Here is a 20,816-nt window from a genome sequence, read left to right as displayed (position 1 = left end):
TCTCACTCACAACTAAGAGTTGCTATGACCCAAAGTCGAAAACTTTAATAAACAAATATGTATCACACAGAAAAGTCTATGGTAATAGATAAATCCATCTCCCACAGATATACCTACTAGTTTTGTTCCGTATTTTGATAAATCAAGGTGAACATGAACCAATTGATAACCCGGACTTATATTCCCGAAGAACAACATAGTATTATCAATCACCTCACAATAATCTTAATCGACGCGGCGAAAGAAGATATTGTGGAATCACAAACGATGAGACGAAGATGTTTGTGACTACTTTTATATCTTGCCTATCATAGATATCAATCTCAAGTCAATCTTTGTGATTGTACTCGTATGTTAGAAATAGCAAGATCAGATCACACAACTACGAGAAAGTAGTATCGGCCTGGCTTCACAATCCCAATGAAGTCTTTAAGTCGTTAACCTGGTTTAGAAGAAGAAACCAAAGGTTAAAGGATTATCGACTCTAGCTTACACAACTAGTATCACACGTAAGGTGTGGGGATTAGGTTTCCCAGTTGCTAAAGTTCTCTCTTATATAGTCTTTCAAATCAGGGTTTGCAATCAATGTTAGCTTGGTAACAAAGCATTCAATATTCACAATTAGATGAAAACCTGATTAGATTCAAGCTAATATCTTTCAACCGTTACATCGAAAACCTAGCTTGTCACACACAAATGAAATGCACGTTTCTAGGTTTGTGTAACCGTACCCAAACATGTACATTTTTTGGTTCAACAATAGTTAACCAAATGGTTAGCCATGTGAGCACTTTCATATCAACCATATTATTCTTCACCATAACTAGTTCAAATGACTCAAATGAACTAGTTAGAGAGTTGTTCAATTGCAAGGAAATCTTATGTAACTACACAAGACACAATTGAAGCAAAAAAGATTTGATTCACTCGAATCGGTTCATGAACATTACAGCCACAGTTTGCAATTAGCATTCCTTAGTTTATATAAACATGAGTTCACAAACAATCGTCTTTAGATATAACCTAACTCAAGTTCGGGGACTTAAGTTCCCGGAAGGAGTTCTCAAACTCCAGCAGATTTTCTCGGGTCGAGAACTTTCGCCAGTTCGCGGACTGGGTTCCCGGACTTAGTTCACGGCTCTTGTTCCGTTTCTCTTGATCAACAAAGTTCGCAAACTTCGGTTCAAGGAATAAGGACTTATACATATATGTGTTTCCACAACAATGCTTATATCCATCATTGGTTATATAATCTAAACTCTTATTTCAATCATTGAAACGTTCTTAGAGGACGTAATATAGTTGTTATTCACAAACCATTTTCTTCAAAGCAATTTTCAAAGTAATTGAAACATAACATGACTTTCGTCACTAGGTAAAGATGAACTTGGCCAAAGCGAAAGCTTACTAACACATATTTCAAGAAATAGATAGGCGAGTTAAACTCGGCTCGAAATAGCAAATGTGTATAATCAAAGTCTATATAGCAAAACGACTTTTGTCTCAAGATAACAGATAAAGTAGATAGACTTTTGAGTGATAGATAAGTTCAAGTCTCCACATACCTTTTTTTCGATGAAGTGCCACCAGTTCCTTGAGTAGTTCTTCGTCTTGTATGATGATCCGCCATGGAGTTCTTGATCTCAACTAAACTTTCTATCCTAGTCCGAGACTTAGCTATAGTAGACTAGAAATCAAGACTTATAGTTTTGATCACTAACATTGACAAACATGCTTGAGATAGCAACGCATGCGAGTTCGACCGAGCAATGCTCTAACATAAGTCGTGCATATTGAAAACATAACTGCGACGCATGAATGATTACACTCTAGTTAAACGTAGTAATAAGGAATACAATACGAAGTATAACACTTGTCTTTTGAACTTCGTATATAAGACGTCGACATAATCGTTTAAATGTTATTGCGATTATGTATGGGTATGAGGTGAAGATTTCATCCTAGGAAACAATGTTTTACATTAGTTTAAAAGAAGTAAATTCATGAACTTGTTTCGTGAATCGAAAGGGAAATCTCTAGGCTTATTGGTATTATTATTCATTGCATATCTTTTTAACTACCAATATATGTGATTAGTATAACCGCTCATGACTTGTTTATGTTCTTGGTAAAACTATTCACAAGGCCTGACTTTTGTATTGGTATGACTTTTATTAGTGAAACCGATCTTAAGTAATCACCTGAGATGGTATGATCGATTTAGAGTTATTGGTATGACCAAATCTAGGCAAAGAGTAACCGATCCTATGAAGAGGTGCAACTGATCACAAAAGGGGAATCGATCCTTGTAAGAGGTGCAACACGTTTTTCGTAGATGGGGGAACCAATCCTATGAACATGTGCAACAAGTTTTTAGTGAAAGGGGAACTGATCCTATGGACATGTGCATCAAATACAAGTAGTTACCATAATTATGTGGGGAACCGATCCTAGTACCTAGTCAACCGAATTTTTGGAAAGCTAGTGTGACTATGCACAGTACTCACATGAAGGTAGAAACGAAACTTGTTTTGGTAGAACCGTGAAACCCATGATTTGTGATTAAGTGTTCTTAATCAATTACATAGTTCTTGAAAATCAGATGAACCAATTCTAAACTCGTTTGGAAGTGTGGCAAATCAGTTTCAAGATTGTAAGTATGAAAGAGGACTTACAAAGTAAAAATGTCGACATTCTTTGAAAATGTGCAGTAACGCTTATCTTTTATTGTTCAAAGATATTCCTTAATAGTTAAAGGAAAAATCCCGGATCGAAAAGTAGGTTGAGAATATTTTAATTAAGGTTTTTAATTTTACTAGTGTCTTGCCCGTGCGTTGCACGGGGTTAAGTTTATATTTCTGAGATCTATATACCTATGAATGAACAATTACAACAAAACGAAACAAATCAACGACAATTCGCCTAAAATTATCTCCCAGACTTGGATCATATATTTATATATACCTATTTCAGTGAGTGAAAACATAATTTACAAACCTAAGGTTATTTCTATGGAAAATGATAGATACACTTCGGAAAATGCACTCAAGAATGCACCGTCTGATACAAACGGTTGCCCCACTTCTTACCCTTACCAATCTTGATTCAAAGCACGCTGGATCTCACCGAAGTGGGAAATTTCGGTGCGTGTATCATTTCCATATTTCTATTATGTATAATCATCAAAAGTTGCACCGAAAAAAAAAAGGAGAAAAGGAGAGATTTTCAAGCGAATTATTATCAATGTACAGCTAGTGCTGAAGCCTGAAAGTCATAGCCTTGTCATGTGCCTCTCAGGGACTTTTCTGTTTCGAGATTTGAGATTTGCAATATAAACTTCATTATCTGCTTTGACATATGAAGCTTACATTTTCTTAATTGTTTAGTTTTTTATGCAATTCACTTTAATGGAATGATTGAAACACAGGAGAAACATTACCCATATGATAAATCTATATAAGACATTATCCAATATATCCGCAATTTCATGCATCTTTTCATACCCCAAAACTAAAAATCATCAGATATAACAAATTGCATTAGGAGCGGGTTCTGAAATAGGCTAAGAAGTAGTAATCTTGTACTGAATACTTCCCATGATCTCCCAGGAGGCAGTTACTTAGTAACTTATTAGAACTATCCCTAATGCAAAGGAGAACACAGTTTGTGTGTACATATTTCATCATCAAACACGTGCATGTGAGAAGACACGTGGAGAGCATGCGGACCAAGTCATCAAAACATGATGACACACGCCCACAGCCAAGAAGCCCATCCCGTCGACGTCGGATCTTCGCCCGAACAAATCCAAGGGCAGAAGTTAAAGGATGTACCAAAAGCACGGTGTACTGCGGAGCACCAAATAACTCCCGAAGAGTTGCTTTATCTCATCTCCAAAAGAAGCCAAGATCAACGGTGAAGAGAAGGTTGACTGACATGGACGTGACAGGGGCAGAAGACACTTGTCTGACACGAGCATGCGTCTCAACTACCCGCATTAAACACTCGGAGCAGTGTACGTGTCGATCAACCCGTGGAACGAACGAGGATGACTCTGCGTGATCAAGCAATGAACGAAGACCTCTGCGTGATGGACACAAAGCACAAGAAGATAAGGTTCCAACGGCTCTCAGAAACGGGTCCCACACTCTAACCCTATAAATACCCCCTCTCCACCAAGAGAGAGGGGATGGAAAAAGAGAGGGAGGTTTAGAGAGAAGTCGAGAGAGAAGAATTGTTAGTGTAAGTTTACCTTTTAAAATTCGCAGACCTATGTAAACTCCAAAGTCATTCGACTACCTTTGTAATCATCAAATGCATAGTGAAAACGACAACCCCGTGGATGTAGGCCTTAGTGCTGAACCACGTAAATCCCAGTCTTATTTACATTTCAGCACTTTACATCCAGTTCATACTCCACGAGTATTACTTTTACACTTCGTTTTCTTTATCTTCCTCTATGTGAACGCCTCTGGTGATGATATTAGACGAGGCAATGATAAACCCGAAGGTTTTGAGCCAAGAAATCAATACAATCGTCTCATCAGTGCGAGCATGTGTATAGAATGCGAAAATTGTTTGTAAACATATAGATGCCTTCGTGATTTACGTGTTCACACAGTTCTTATAAGCCGCTAAACATCTGCCAAATTGGATGGAAACTTTGTGAAAATGTTCCATTAGTTGTGATCTGCGGTTCTCTCCTGTGGCACTCTTTTGCTTCCATCTTTCTACAATTTTGTGCTTCTCTTTCGCGATGTTGTTTCTTATAATATGATTATGTCAGAGTATTTTGCAGCATCAAGCATTCCATTCAAATTATTCGGACTCTCCACAAATTTGTCTTTGCATACCTGACAAAAGAAAGAAAATACATAACTAAAAGACATAATAAGACCATTTAAACCAATCTATCTAAGAATCAAGATAAATACACATGATATGATCGTAATGGGGCCTTGCATGTATAATAAATCAAGATAAGTATACATCTAAAACACAGAACGGGACAAACAATCAAGATAATTCTAACTCCATAATGAATGGTAACAGAAATATAAACCACTAACTCCAAGATTTCGGAAGCATCAACCATTGTATACCCTCCAGAGTCTGGACTACTATAAGCATCATTCATGGTTTAACAGTTTATGGTATGTCTAAGGGAAGCTTTGTAATAGAATGCTAACATTTTCAATAACATCAAATCTGGAAACAAAGATGAATATAGAAAATTTATAGCTGGAGTAATTGCAATCGGTACCAATTTAGTGTATGCCACAAAATGAAAACTTTATATATTATAGGTAGATGCCAATAATGTCGAGATGCATCTGGAACAAATTCACGTCATAAGATCATAAGTATTGAATAATAATGTCGAGACGATGCATCTAAAAAGTCAGTACTTACCTGAAGATCATAAGAACATAAATATTGAATAATAATGCAGAAATTCTTTAAATCAGTTGTCCATAAAATTGGAAAGCATCTCATCAATAGGAAGTCCTCAAAAGAGAACCTTCTATCATCAGCAATGCTCCATGGGGCATGATGAACTTCAATTGTGCTGGTTATAAATTTGAACTGGCACAATTGCAAATTGTGACACCAAACGAATATTGTAGCGACACTTCAACCTCATGCAGTCAAGCGCAGTTTCTCAAAGTACATAATACTTAGAATTTTCAAATTCTAGATGTTCAATGGAGTTCTTACGAAAAATTAGCATCATAAAGATTAGAAAGTAACCTGCAATCCATAGAGCACCGAATGCGTTTCGGCCTACATTGTTGCAGAATGAATGATGTAAATTAATTTATATAATAAAGAAAATAGGCATAATACGGAACAAATTATTACCCATATGATGACCAACTTTACCTCTGATGACTTAGCTATCACCTTCTTATAAATCCCCCTCTGAATCTGTGGCTTTAAAGTATCTTATTTTCTCATTTGGTTGCTGCGGTTGCACCTGTTCTTGTACCAAAACTTATCTAAATCAATAGGACAAAACTTGACCAAAAAATCCGTAAGGACCGTCAAAATCTCTAATCCAATCAAAGATCACTCCACGCCACCATATTTCCTCTTCTCTATTCCTAAAATGATGAACTCTATAAAACCAATAGGGTGCTTAACATGAATTTTAACTTTAGGATTCAAGAATTAAAGTAAACAACAAACTCATGAATTTCAACCAAGATCATACCTCTCTTTTTTTTAAAGGTAGCAGATGCAAATTTTATTTTAATATATAGATTTCCTCCATTTACATCATAAGCAGCCTCTGAAACTTCTGAATACACAAAAAAAAATAAAATAAATCAAACAGCAAGACATGTAATTTTCAAGAGAAATATTGAAATCAAAACTTTACGCGCCTCTACAAAATACAAACCTTTTCCATCTGTACTTCTGTTTATTCATTCCCTCTTCAATTAACTTGTGATAATCCACTTAATCCCCTGGAAAAAGAAAATTCAGTCAACAACATAAGAATGAAATAATGAAAGACAGTGAAGACCATAATGGAAACCCATACTTCACATAATCATGACATATATGTTTACCTATATAGTGTAAACTTTGTCACCATTGTCATTGATGTAGGTACATCTTTAGCTTCTTCGATTAATTGATGCAAAGTTGAAATCCAGTTGATCGTGCATTTGATTCAGAAGCATTTGATAGCACTGAAAATTTGCCAATATTTTGAAGCTTGTCCTGATTATAGAAACAAATAATTATTAATAAAGAAGAATTTGCCAATATTTTTCTATTTTCGCATAAAAGAGAGCTCCAAATGACAAATGCTAATTGCTTCACATGTGAATTCAAACTAAACAACAACAATATAAGAAACAAAAAATGGGCTATTCGACCAAAAAGGTAGTTTTCCCGGTTCAGATGGACGGGTAAACCTTTTCCCTGAGTCAAATGAACAACAACAAATTAAGATCAAAAGTGACTCAAATACTCTTTCTATTATACTTATATATCTTCTCGTTTCTTCCGTCATCTTCAAAATCAACAAACAAAAAAAGATCCAAGAAAATCACAACCATCTCTCGTTCTTCATCGTCACCTTTCTCCATCATCAACACAGTAACTACCGCCACCATGTTTTCTACACCGTCTGCACCATCATTATCCTTCTATACTGTCTCCACCATCAACGATATCAACATTTGTAGATGCTTAATTAGGGTTTGAATCAACCAATGTCATAAAATCACTCATGATTATACTAAAACACGCAGGTTTGGAAGCCCTAATTTTGTTTTTTAATTTAATTTCAGAATGAATGGATTGATTGTCTTTATTTTAGCACAAATTGGTGTGAATGATGCGTTGCAGTATCTGGTGATTTTAATTTAACCTTACTTGTTGAACCTAGGTTGAAATTAATTGATTGTAATGAATTTAATTAATGTTGGTTATGCTACTGAAACCGGTTTCATCTTCATTGCATCGGGATGAACAAGTAATGAACTTAATAGTTATATATGTTGAATGAAGCTGGTTTGCATCTGGTTATATGTATTGTATGGGCTAAGAAATTCTCTATTATCGAAGCCATACTCAACACGTATTTGTAAGGATGTCAAAATAGGTAGAAGATGGAACTGGTTTCATCCTGTCCAAAATTATTTTCGTAAGAGTGTGCGGGTTGGATATGTTTTTTTTTGTCATAATATGAAGAATGAAATCAGTTTCACCCTGGACAGAAATATTTTTTTTGTCATAACATGAAGGATGAAACCAGTTTCACCCTGGCCAAAAAATCTGTATTTTTCAGAATATGCTGGATGAAACAAGTTTCATCCTGGCCAAAAATCTGTTGATGGTAAAACTTTTTCATAGCATGTTTGGAAGAATGCCTGAGTGAGTTTCTATGGCATATGATATGTATACATATATATGCATACTCTACAGCTAAATTTAATCCATATAGCATTACCTAGAAATGTGATCCATATAGCATCTCTACAATTAGGTTATGCATATATCACTAAGCCTAGCAGGTAGCAACTTTGCTTGTACTTGGGAATGTTATTGAGTTTCTATGGCCTTAGAATGTGACAAAATATTATAGTGTATGTGGATGCAAGGGCATAAACCTATCTTATGTGCTTGTTTGTTTTTGCATTTCGCAATCGGGTAGTGTGATTCCTATAGTGTCTCCAAAGCTGACATGCAGAAACTGGTTTTCATCTAGCTTTAATGTAGGTTGTAACTTGTTTTCATATAAATTTAAAAAAGGATGTAACTAGTTTATATATAAATTGTTGCAGGACGCAATAAAAAGAGGAATGCTAAATTAAGGGCCAATAATAGGGATGATGTGAACGTTGATAGCTAATCAAGCACAAGGAGTATGCATGATGTGAACACGGGTTGGAAAAATGGATGAAAAAAGTTGGAGAAAAAAGAAACTAAATGAAATTTAAATGCAGTTGCTGGAAATTGAATGATAACTAAAACCGTGATGTCATTAGGTTGATTAGCAAATAGGTCACTACAAAAGCCTATTGATGTAGTTTAAGCTTAAATTTTTTGTTTGTAAAACTTTCTTTGCATAGATATATGAATGCATATATCTTAATTGCAAGTCAATTAAATACGAAATATTTTTACTTAAACTAGCATGTACTATGACTTGTCAGTAATTTTAGTAATCTTGTCTTAGAATATGCCGGATGAAACCAGGAACATCATAGCAGATTTTTTTTTTTACAAAATGTACATGATGAAACTGGTTTCATCCAGGCAAAAACATGTTTTTGTGAGTTTGTGCAGGATGAATATGTTTTTCTTTTTCAGAATATGCAGGATGAAATCAGTTTCACCCTGGCCAAAAAATCTGTTTTTTCAAAATATACAGGATGAAACTGGTTTCATCCAAGTCTAATCTTTCTTATACCCTGAATTCATTCAAGCTTTTACCAGAAAAATTGAAAGGCATCTATATTTAAGCAACTAACAAAATTCCTTAAGATACACTTTTTTGAATGTGTCAAAATAAATACTAGTTGCAATACTGACATACAAATTAATGTACTCATAAAATTCAAAAAAAAGCCCCCGCGACTACTAAATACACTCCATACTCAACCATTGAACCATGGTTATGGTGCAGTCGACAAGCTGTAACTGTCCATATTTTTTTTCTTCTTGAACTCGACCAAAACCTCACATGCTCAACTTATTTTGCTGTCAAAATACATTTTGCAAACCCAAGATTTAAACCTTTTCAGTTGTTCAAACACCACAGACACGATTAGCCGCAACATATGGTGCACTCAACTACATTTTTTTTTGTTAGAATATACGCAGGATGAAACTGGTTTCATCTAGGTGAAAGCATGTCTTGTCAGAATATATGCAAGATGAAACTAGCTTCGTCCTGACGAAAAACATATTTTTGTCAGAATATGCGAGTTAATTAACGAATAGTGACTAAATATTTTAGAATGATAAAAATGAAGAAATCTTCAAATAACATTCATCTAATTTAACTTCCATTTACAAGGTAATGATCAGTTTGTATGGAAATGATTACATAGAACAATCAGTACATTTAAAACTTAGCATTTGCCTTCTCGAAGACATGATCAGTCAATTTGTTCATGAACAAAATCAGGACCACAAACACGTTCAAATAGATGAAGCTCCAAGAAACTTAATTGCTTAACATAACACAATGATATCACGGATTGAAGCTTGAAATCACTGTCAACATCCATGCTTTCTCCCTCACCAGTATCAAATACAAACTGAATTGAGGATGGTGACATATTTTTCCAATAAGAATAAACACGCGACTTCAACTCATCAACTGTTGATTTCATATTAACGTTGTAAGGACATGTATTGGTATCCCGCATAACCACGCAAAGAATTTGAAGATCCATCTACAAGACATAGATAAACAACATAAATGAATCTGGATGTATTCAATTGAAAAGAAAAACAAATTGAAAACGAAAACAAAAACAAAAAAAGAATAAACTTAAAACAAACATGATGACTAAAATTACAGGATGAAGCTGGTTTTATCCTTCTTTAAAAAACTGGAAAATAACTCAATTTGAATCCTACTTACTGCAAGCATCTGAACAGTTTACAAACAACACAAGATGTTCAATGTTGATCAAATTGAATACAAAAACATAAGAAGAACACAAAACATAATGATATTATACATATTCAATTCAATACAAAAAACCTAAAATCACTTCCGTCAACAACAATAGATTGAATTGAATAAACATAAGATTGTGACCCTTGATAATATGATTCGAGACAGAACAATAGGTCAAATAAATCAAATTTTTTAGAACAAAAGAAATATTATTAGTAAAACCCTGGATAATCACCAATTAAACCCAAAAATTTACAAAAATCTCATTATCAAATTGTTAATGAAACTTAGAATCATGATGATTTAAAGACATAAACGCTAACAAGTTTATGTTTCTTCCTATTCCAATTAGACCAAAACCAAAATAAAAAATTAGATAATCAGATAAAATACTTGATGAAATTGAAACTTAAAACTCACCCGTAACAAGGTATGAGAAGATTTGATAGTAGAATATCTTAAAATCCGATTCCACAATCGTTCATCACCATCACAAATCTAAAAAAACTCACCCGTAGAAGAAAAACATAAGTTTCTGTCGATAAAAATTGAGTTCAGGGTTTCAAAATTCTTTTGCTTATAAACGGGTCAGTTTTAAGGGATATTTTAGATATAACGTATTTTTATTTTATTTTCCTGGGTGAAATATCCAAAATGGATAATTGAACATTATATTTTTGATTCCTGTCCATATAAACAATATCAAAACTACCAGTCTGTTTCACCCGGGAATTATGAATTTTGATCTTTTTAACCAATTTTGTGTATAAGAAACAACAAAAGTTGCGTCTTAATGTTACGTGGATAAATGCTAGACTTCATGTTGAAACAAAATGGATTCAGAGACATGGCAGATATGTGCAAAGTTGAAATCCCACTTGATCATGAATTTGTTTTAGAAGCATATATGGGAAAATAACACTGATAATTTGTAGCCATTTCTCCAAACCCTTGCAGAGATGTCAGCACCCCCATGACCTTTAGCACGCTGTCAACTCGTAGTTTGTTAACAAATTCAAATATTCCCATAAATTGGCAAAAGCATATTGCATCTAAGAATACCATACTAACTTGCTTCTTTTGAAGCTGGTCCTAATTACAGAATCAAAGAATTATAACTAAATATTGGAAAATTCTTCTTTTTTCTTGTAATAGACAACAAAGATTTTTGTAACAGCACTATGGAGTGTAAGTTGCAACAATGTAGTTACTGCTGAAAATTACAATTTCTTTCAATTGAAATATCTATCTGCCTATCCCCAAAACCAAATCTTTGATCCAACAAAAAGAAACACCCAGATTGTTCAGTGATAACAAATCATATAAGACGGACCCATACTCAAAAATTAAAGTAGATTGAAGAGTAGGAAATAGGTTTAGTTACCTCATTGATTCTCTTTTCCCCGTCAGAAGAAGATGGTGGCGAAACATGAGTTTGTGGTGGTGAAGAAGGCGGAAGAGAAGATAAAAAGTTAGGGTTTTCGGTAAAAAGAGGTTATGTATCTTGAAAGTGATTCGGTACTCATTTACCTACCTTATCTTGCTACGTAAATCCTTGATTCCTATTGGTTGGGGACCAGGAGCTATATAATTCAAGCTTTTGGCCTAACTTTGAATGTGAGGCCAGCAATTTCTACTCAAATTATATATACAATATCTACAATTTTTGGAAAATAAAAATTGGTAATGTGCATTTACTAATTGGAGATTTTCTAAGAGATTTTCGGTCAATGTTTGGACAAAGCATTTCCAGGAATTATGAAAACCGAATCTGGAATATATTGCATATATTGAGAATATTTTTGGTTTTGGAAATTACTTGGTGTTCAAACTTCCTTGGTATATAAACACCAAAATTTACATTTCTAGCAAACTAATCCTCATAGCCAGCAAAACTACTTAGTTGTGTTGTTACCGGTGGAGTCGCCTATTTGGAGAGGAAAGTAACCTAATAAGGCGAAATATCTTACGGCCGCTCAGTTTAAAGACTTCTTTGGGATTGAGAATCTCTATTAGTACCGTTGGTGAGAAACAAGATAATTGCGGTTTATTATTAGTTTTTGGTTGATTTGATTGACTAACGGTTGTTGAACTTTGATTGCACCTAGTTTGTTTATGCTTGAGAATATTCTCTTATGATATAAAATTCACTCAAACTAGATCGAAGTTTCGACGGGGATATTTAGACTGTTTATAGATCTAAAGATGTCTTGTGATAATCCATTGTTAACAGACTCCATTCTGCGCGTGATTGATCACAAGAGATTCAAGTTGATTGTGTGCAGGTATTTATTGAAGATCTAAGAAGATTTGAAGACAAAAAAGACTTTGAATATTTCTGATTTGGGTTCATAATATTTGGTGTGCATAATACTTGTTTTGGTTAAAGAGGATCCAACTATAATCAATTTATCCTAGTGGTAGATTGGATTGATTATTTGAGTCAGATCGGCATCAATACGTTTCTTTGTGATTCAAAGTATTGATTGCAAAATCTAGACGGTTAGTTCGGTAATTTTTAGTAGATAGATCTAAGGACCTGACAAAGGAGTTTATTGGGATAAACGGAAGAGCCTTTTGTCGAACTCACGTCACTTGGTTGAAAAGAATTGCTACCAAACAGATTTGTTGTTCCTTTACTGTTTGGAATACGAACCAAAGGAACTGTTCCAAGTACGTGACTTATTACAAGTTGGAGGCGTGGGAATACAAACAGAACTAGGTGACCTATAGGTTTAGTTGCTTGGTCTCAATTATACGAAGTTGGTTTGATTTTTTATAACGGATTAATCCCGAGAGTATTCAATTCTGGACAAGGTCCCGAGGTTTTTCTGCATTTGCGGTTTCCTCGTTAACAAAATCTTGATGTGTCTTTTATTATTCTATTTCCGCAATTATATTTGTTTTATTATAGTTAGAAGTAAAATACACAAACGTTAATTCATATTTACTTGATAGTAATCCTATTGTGTTTAGGGCTGCACATGGGACGGGACGGTACGGGTTTTTGTCTAACTCAGTACCTGTACCTCCCTATGGCCGGTACCTGTACTTTGTACCTTGTACCTGTACCTGTGCAGTACGGGACGGGACGGGACCTGTACCTGTTTAACTCGGGACGGGACGGGTCCGGTTCTTTACCCGTAGCATATCTACTTATGTAAAAAAAAAAAGCAAAAATACTTGAAAGTTCTAAGCTTAAAAACTTTAACTTTTAAGAGTCTTAAGACCTGAATTCATACATTAACAAAAATCTTTAAACTTCTAAATTAGCTTCGGTTGGAGCAGATTGTGCAGCTTGCTGAGCATCAGCAGAAGGTGCAGGTACAGATGTAGGGTGAATAGAGGAACTAATTTCAGTTGAAGCTTCACTTTGAGTTGTATTTGCATCCATCTGAAATGAAAAACAAAAGTTAAAGTGTTAAATAAAACAGGGCCAGGGCCACCTGCATCTTAGTGCAGATAAGAGTAACACAATGAGTCAGAACTATAATCTTTCCACAACAAGAGATCAAACCAAAGATGACCAATAGACCGTAAATAAACCTAAAATCATCACAAATACTTAATAAATATCATAATTACGAACAATCCACTATAAATTAGGTTCACTCGTAACCTAGATTTCTCTTCCTAACTGATTAATCAACCAATTTAGAACAAATTAAACTAAAAAAATCAGAAAAAGAAAAAACAGTAACAAGACTACAGTAAAGAACAATAACGAGATAACATATTAACATACCTAATAGAGTAGAAAATTCACGATCAGACTCCGACTAGAAGGAAATTGGCGCCGGGATTCTGTGACAATCACAACAACTCACTTAGAGAAGAAAAGAGAGATGAGATAAACAAGTAAAATTAGGTAAATGAAACTAGGGTTTGAAATGAAACTCACCGTCTTCTTCAAAGAAACTATTGGTTAGCACCACAAATTCAAAGGAATTACAGAAAGCTAATCTGGATTTCAAAAGCAATTTCACATAACCATGTTGTATATCATTCTTTCAATTTCAAAAGAAATTACACATCCTTAGATTATAACAAGGACTTACTTATGGAAATGCCTGAAATTGAGATATGTTTCTCACAAAAAATTCAATTCATTCATACCCAAACATAACTGAAGCTTATCATGATTTCTTAGTTCCATACAAAATCAAAATCAAAATCGAAAATAAATAAAAACCAAAATTGAATCCAAAACATAAAACTAGAGATTAAAGATGACCTTACCTCGATTTTCAGTAGCAACTGAAGAATTATCACTGACAGATGACCTCAAATCTCCGTTCTCTACTTCCAACTGCAGTATTATTCAAAACGAAATCTATTAGAACATGAACCTTATTCTTCAGAGTACATAAACCCCAAAAAAAATATACACAAAGACCAAAGAACAAAGAGGATTAAACGATCTTCAGATTCTTCACCTCTTTGTTGATACAAAAGAAAAACAGTTCTTTAGAGCAGATCCATTTACGTAAATGGATACTGAAGTCTTATACAGATGATGATGATGGAAAGGAAATCAAAACTAAAAGTTTGGCATCTTCTCTTCTCTGAGAGGAAACTGAAAAACGAGAGAGGGAAGAAGGAAGAAGGAGAAGGAAACAAGGAGAATGTCCGAGAATACGATGGAGACTAAGAAAAGGGTATAACCCCTAATATCAACGGCCAGGATTTAATCCTAAAATCAACGGATACAGATCCTCGGTACTACGGGACGGGACGGGACGGGAATAGCCTAGAACCGTTACTTGTACCTACTCTAGGCACGGTACCAGTTTTTGGTACTTGTACCTGTCCCGTATGATCACGGTTCCGGGACGGTACCGGTACGGTTCCTGCGGTTCCGGTACGGTTCCATGGGACGGGACGGTTCCTGTGCAGCCCTAATTGTGTTTGGTTAAGTCTGAACCTCTTATCAAGTAAACATACTTCGTTGTTGTATTGTCTCGATCTCGTATCCATAGACGATCACACGAAGTGTGAACCGATTAGTTGTATTGTCTCGACTCAGTCCATAGACAATCAATTTCGAAGAAAGGACTTAGTGATCAAAACTATATGTCTTGATTTGTAGTTTACTTATGACTAAGTCTTGGTCTAGGATAGTTAAGTGTAGTTGAGATCCAGACCCCATGGCGATCATCTTACGAAGACGAAGAACTACTCGAGGAACAGGTGGAACTTCATCCGACTAAAAGGTATGTGGATACTTGAACTTATCTATCACTCAAAAGTCTATTCTATCTCCTACTCTTGAGACAAAGTCGTATAAGTATGATAGTTTTTATACATACACATTTGTTATTTCGAGCCGAGTTTACTCGCTTATCTTTTTCTCGAAATATGTGTTGGTAAGCTTTTGTTTTAACCATTTTCATCTTTACCCGTGACGAAAGTCATGATGATGTTTCAATCTTGAAAATAGCTTTGATGATGATAGTCGTAAATAACGATTGTTATAACATTATAAAAGAATGTTTCAATGATTGAAATGTAGAGTTGAGATTACCATCTATAGATATAAGCATATATAGTGTGTTCGCACATTAGTGTATAAATCCATGTGCCGGAAACCAAGTGCGTGCATGTGGTATTGGTGAAGGAGACAGGTTGAGTACGCTTACCCGTACGTGTACCAGCGGAAGTTTTCATACTGAAAATTTTTGCTGGGTTTATAGTTTGCAAACTAGTAAACCAGTCACCGTAGGTACGCATACCCGTACACGTACCCTCGGAAGTTTTCATACCCGAAAATTTCTGCTGAGTTTGGAAACCGAAGCCAACTCAAACCCGGTATCTAAGGTACGCATACCCGTACGCGTACCCAAGATGGTTATTTCTCAAATCGGTATTTCATGAACTTAAAACAATAAATTATAAGGAATGTAATCTTTTCAAAGCGCGGGTATATTGTTCATGAATTGATTCAAGTGAATCAATCCGATTTTGTTTCAATTGTGTCTATGAATAAAGATCTAAGCAATTGAAAAACTCTATCAACTAGTTCTTATGAGTCATTTGAACTAGTTATGAGAAAGATGAATACGGTTAATATGAAAGAGCTCATATGGCTAACCATTGGTTAACTATTTGTGAACCAACTAAGTGTACACGTTTAGGTACGTTTACTCAAACCTAAATGAATACATTTCATTTGCGTGTGACAAGCTAAGTTTAGATCTAACGGTTGAAAGATATTAGCTTGGTTGAATCAGGTTTTTCATATAACGCTGAATATTGAATGCTTTGTTACTAAGGTAACTTAGATTGCAAACCCTGTTTTAAAAACTATATAAAGGAGACATCTAGCAATTGGAAAAACTAATCCCCACACCTCCTGTGTGATATTAGTTGGTTTGCTAGAGTCGATTCTCCTTTAACCTTAGGTTTCTTCTCGAGACCCTGTAGGTTAACGACTGAAAGACTTCATTGGGATTGTGAAGCCAGACGAAACTACTTCTCTTGTAGTTGAGCGATCTGATCTTGCCATTTTCTATCGTACGAGTTCAATTGAATAATTGACTTGAGATTATATCTCCGATAGGGCAAGATAAAAAGAAATCACAAACATCTTCGTCTCATCGTTTGTGATTCCACAATATCTAGTTTCGCTACTGTTTGAGGGTGAAAACAGTTTCTGCTGATTTTGGTAATTTCGAGTGTGTGGGTGAGAAACGAGTCTAAACCCTAAACAATGTACTGTAAGGGAGTACTTTGATTCGAGAGATCAATCTGTACAAATCCGGCCTAAACTAAGAAATGGCCGTTCCAGACTTGCTTCGGTCACAAAAAGAAGGGTTAGTCTAGGGAGGGAAGCGAAGAGAGTGTTGAGACCAGAATAGTTGATTCGGGAAGAGTAGTTGATTCGGGAAGAGTAGTTGTGTTACGACTTGTATCAGAAAGTGGAAAGCTAACAGATGGGAAAGCTAACAAGTGCTTTCTGAGTGTTATATCCTGACCAAAACTTGTTCCTTGGTGGAAATAGGTGAGACCTATTTATACAAGTCGCAACGAAACGTACCCTGGTCTCGTAAGAAGTGGAAACGGTTGAGTAAATGGAAGAAAGCGTTAATGGGTAATGCCTGGAATTGATGTTTCCACAATGAAGGAAACCATTACTTCTTGTATTTACTAACCGCCTCACTCTTATGACACTTTCTTGTAACGGGCGTAGTGTACCCCGCACGCTGTAAACCGCCAGATCAATACCCCGATGAGCATCCCCCAGTTTGTGACATGTTTTGATGTCTCGAGTGTTTTGTGTAGCATGTTGCTATTGTTCGGAAAGTTGAGCTTGGGAGGATTGCCGGCTCGGTGGTGACCTTCGACGGTCGAGATTTTGCATCTTGAGAGGAAGGTTAGTCGTTGATTGTGGTTACCTTCCGTTGGTAGCCAGTGCCGTGGCCACGGTGCTGGCATGGCTTGCGCATGCTCTTGGCGTGGATAATTAAGGTTTCGTGTCGTGACCATATAATTGGCACAGCTAAGTGTGCTCATGGCCAAAGAGTTGGCAGTGTAGCCAAAGGTTGCCACAAGTCGTTTGGTTTAGTGGCGAGCTTGTACGACTGAGATTTGCATCTCAGAAGGAAGGATAGCCGTTGACTGTTGCAACCTTCCGTTTGGCAGCCAACGACATATAGGTATGGCCGGCATGGCTTTGGCGTGGCCAAGAGTTGGCACCGTAGCCAAGATATTGCCACAAGTAGTTTGGTGGCAAGTTTGTGCGGCTGAGATTTGCATCTCCGAGGGAAGGGTAGCCGTTGATTGTCGTAACCCTCCGTTTGGAAGCCAGCGGCACGAAGGCATGGCCGGCATGGCTTTGGCATGGTCAAATTAGGGTTTTGGCACCGTGGCCAAGAGTTGGCACCGTAGCCAAGAGATTTCCACAAGTTGTTTGGTGCCAAGTTTGTACGGCTGAGATTTGCATCTCATAGGGAAGGGTAACCGTTGATTGTTGCAACCTTTCGCTTGGCATCCAGCGACATGGAGACATGGCCGACATGGTTTAGGCGCAGCCAAGCTAGGATTTTGGCATAGTTTTAGGCGCGACCGAAATTAGGGTTTTGGCATAGTTTAGGCGCGACCAAAATTAGGGCTTGGCATTGGGCGAAAAGTTTCCACGCGTTTGGTGGCGAACTTGGACGGCTGAGATTTGAATCTCAGAAGGAAGGGTGGTCGTTGATTGTTGCAACCCTTCGCTTGGCAGCCAGCGACATGGAGGCATGGCCGGCATGGCTTTGGCGTGGTTTAGGCGCGGCCAAGCTAGGATTTTGGCATAGTTTTAGGCGCGACCAAAATTAGGGTTTTGGCATTAGGCCAAAAATTGCCACGCGTTTGGTGGCGAACTTGGACGCTGAGATTTCCATCTCAAAAGGAAGGGTGGTCGTTGATTGTTGCAACCCTTCGTTTGGAAACCAGCGGCATGGAGGCATGGCCGGCGTGGCTTTGGCATGGTTTAGGCCTGGCCAAGCTAGGATTTTGGCATAGTTTTAGGAGCGGCCAAAATTAGGGTTTTGGCATAGTTTAGGCGCGGCCAAAATTAGGGCTTGGCACTGGGCAAAAAGTTGCCACGCGTTTGGTGGCGAACTTGGGCGGCTGAGATTTTCATCTCAGAAGGAAGGGTGGCTGTTGATTGTTGCAACCCTTCGTTTGGCAGCCAGCGGCATGGAGGCATGGCCGACATGGCTTTGGTGCAGAGGTGTGGCTGGCATGGCATGCCATTGGCACTATGGTGCGGCTGGCATGGTTGGTATGCCTTTGGCGCAGAGATGTGATTGGCATGGCATGCCATTGGCATGGTGGTGCGGTTGGCATGGTTGGCATGACTTTGGCGCGTAGATGTGGCTGGCATGGCATGCCATTGGCACGGTGGTGCGGCTGGCATGGTTGGCATGCCTTTGGCGTGGAGATGTGGCTGGCATGGCATGCCATTGGCACGGTGGTGCGGCTGGCATGGTTGGCATGCCTTTGGCGCGGAGATGTGGCTGGCATGGCATGTCATTGGCACGGAGGTATGGTTATTAGGGTTTAGCGTGTCGAAACCCTAGTTTAAAATATGTGGCACGCATGATTGGCACGTTTGGATAGCATGCACGGCTGGCATGTGCAGAGATGATGCCAGTCAGTACCGATGGCTCTGCCGTGAAGCATGGCATATTAAAAAGGTACCCCAATAATTTTACGCAGACATGTTGAATGGTTCAATAAATGTGCTAGTGGAGACATTATTACTCAAGTGTGACGTCACTGTCTGACTAAGGTTTTACGATTTTAACCCTAAGCTAAAAACCACCATCAACATTAAGTCCCTTGCTTAGTTCGGCACATGGACATTGTTGCGAGGTAAGCATAAGATGGTGACAGATAAGGACAAAATCGAAATGGCAAGTCATGAAAAAATGGTCAGGAAGATCCGGCCAACCTTTTTCGAGAGGTAAGGAGAATTCGTGATTCTTCTGTTGGTGGCTTTGCGTAGATTCTGCTCATGGTGCTGCTAGCTAGGACGCGGAGTGGTAGAGGTGGAAACTATCTTCGGTCAGTTGGAAACTGGCTTCAGTTCGCGGAATGGTAGAAACTGGCTTCAGTCCCGTGGAATGATGACGACTGGCTTCAGTTCCGTGGAAGGATGACGACTGGCTTCGGATCCGTGGAAGGATGGGAACTGATTTCGGAACTTCTCCTACCAAATGGTGGTGATGGCGCTTGGCAACTTTGTCTAAATTAGGGTTTGGCATGCCGAAACCCTAATTAGCGCTCCTTACTAAAATCGTTGTATAATTATCTTACGAACTCGTATTTTGACGGTCCGCCCCTCCATTCTGAACGGAAAGAATTTCCTATCTCCCCATGCGGGAATATTTAGGTTTTGAGCTCGTTTAGGAGGTGAAAACAGTCCGAAAGCAAAACTCAGGAAGAATTCAGGAGGGATGTTGTGGGCCCGAGGTAGCATAGTCGCCACCAGTCATCTACTCCCGTTCATGGAGCAAGAAGGAATCTTTATTCTATTCAAACTCTAGAAACCCCGTCCGCATGAAAAGAGGTATCGACCCTCTTCTGTTTTCTATTGCTCTTCTGAATCCGTGTTTTTTCCTACAGTGTCTCTCTAGTGGATTCCAAAATTTGCCGGACTCCATTACATTCTTGGGATGGATGGATGAAATATATGCTTGGAAACGATCATGTCAGGGCTAATCTTGGGGATTGTGGTTGCGTTGTTGGTCCATCCTTGACTTTAGGTTGTTTCAATGTCTGGACCTTCTGATCGCGATGATGATATGCTGTGGATGATTGTATGGTAGAAATCTTCCGAAGCCATGGGATGAAATAGATGAGTTGGGAGACATTATGTTGTCGATGTGCTGCTATCAAGTCTTGAAGGACTTTGTTCCAAGAGACATCCTTCGAACCAGCTTCTGAATCTTGGACTATCGTATAGAATGGAATGCAGTGAGCAATCCCCAATTATATTTCTTTTAGATCCGATGGCATGGTCGAATATGTGAATGTATCTTTGTGGCGTGCTTTTGGAGTCTTTTATGCACATGTACGGCTTCATGTTGAGAAATTCCCGCGTCTCGTAAAATTTCGGCAGCGATGATGTTGAAATCAGAAATAACCAGGTTGAGGGGAGTGAAAGCGTTTCATGCTGGTA

General features: G+C 37.5%; 1 long non-coding RNA gene across 1 annotated transcript; it reads right to left on the bottom strand.

Annotated features, from left to right (window-relative positions):
* Positions 1 to 13,423: 13,423 nt before the first annotated feature.
* LOC113303331 lies at positions 13,424 to 14,750 on the bottom strand. The gene is made up of 5 exons (XR_003337411.1): positions 14,587 to 14,750; positions 14,390 to 14,459; positions 14,052 to 14,113; positions 13,896 to 13,954; positions 13,424 to 13,544 (listed from the first exon to the last, which is right to left on the bottom strand). It is a non-coding gene; the product is annotated as an uncharacterized LOC113303331 (long non-coding RNA).
* Between the last annotated feature and the right edge of the window lie 6,066 nt (positions 14,751 to 20,816).

Source organism: Papaver somniferum, chromosome 8 (assembly GCF_003573695.1).
Source record: "Papaver somniferum cultivar HN1 chromosome 8, ASM357369v1, whole genome shotgun sequence".
Taxonomy (NCBI): Eukaryota; Viridiplantae; Streptophyta; class Magnoliopsida; order Ranunculales; family Papaveraceae; genus Papaver; species Papaver somniferum.
Note: the sequence above shows the minus strand (reverse complement) of the source record. Positions and strands in the feature narration are given on the sequence as shown.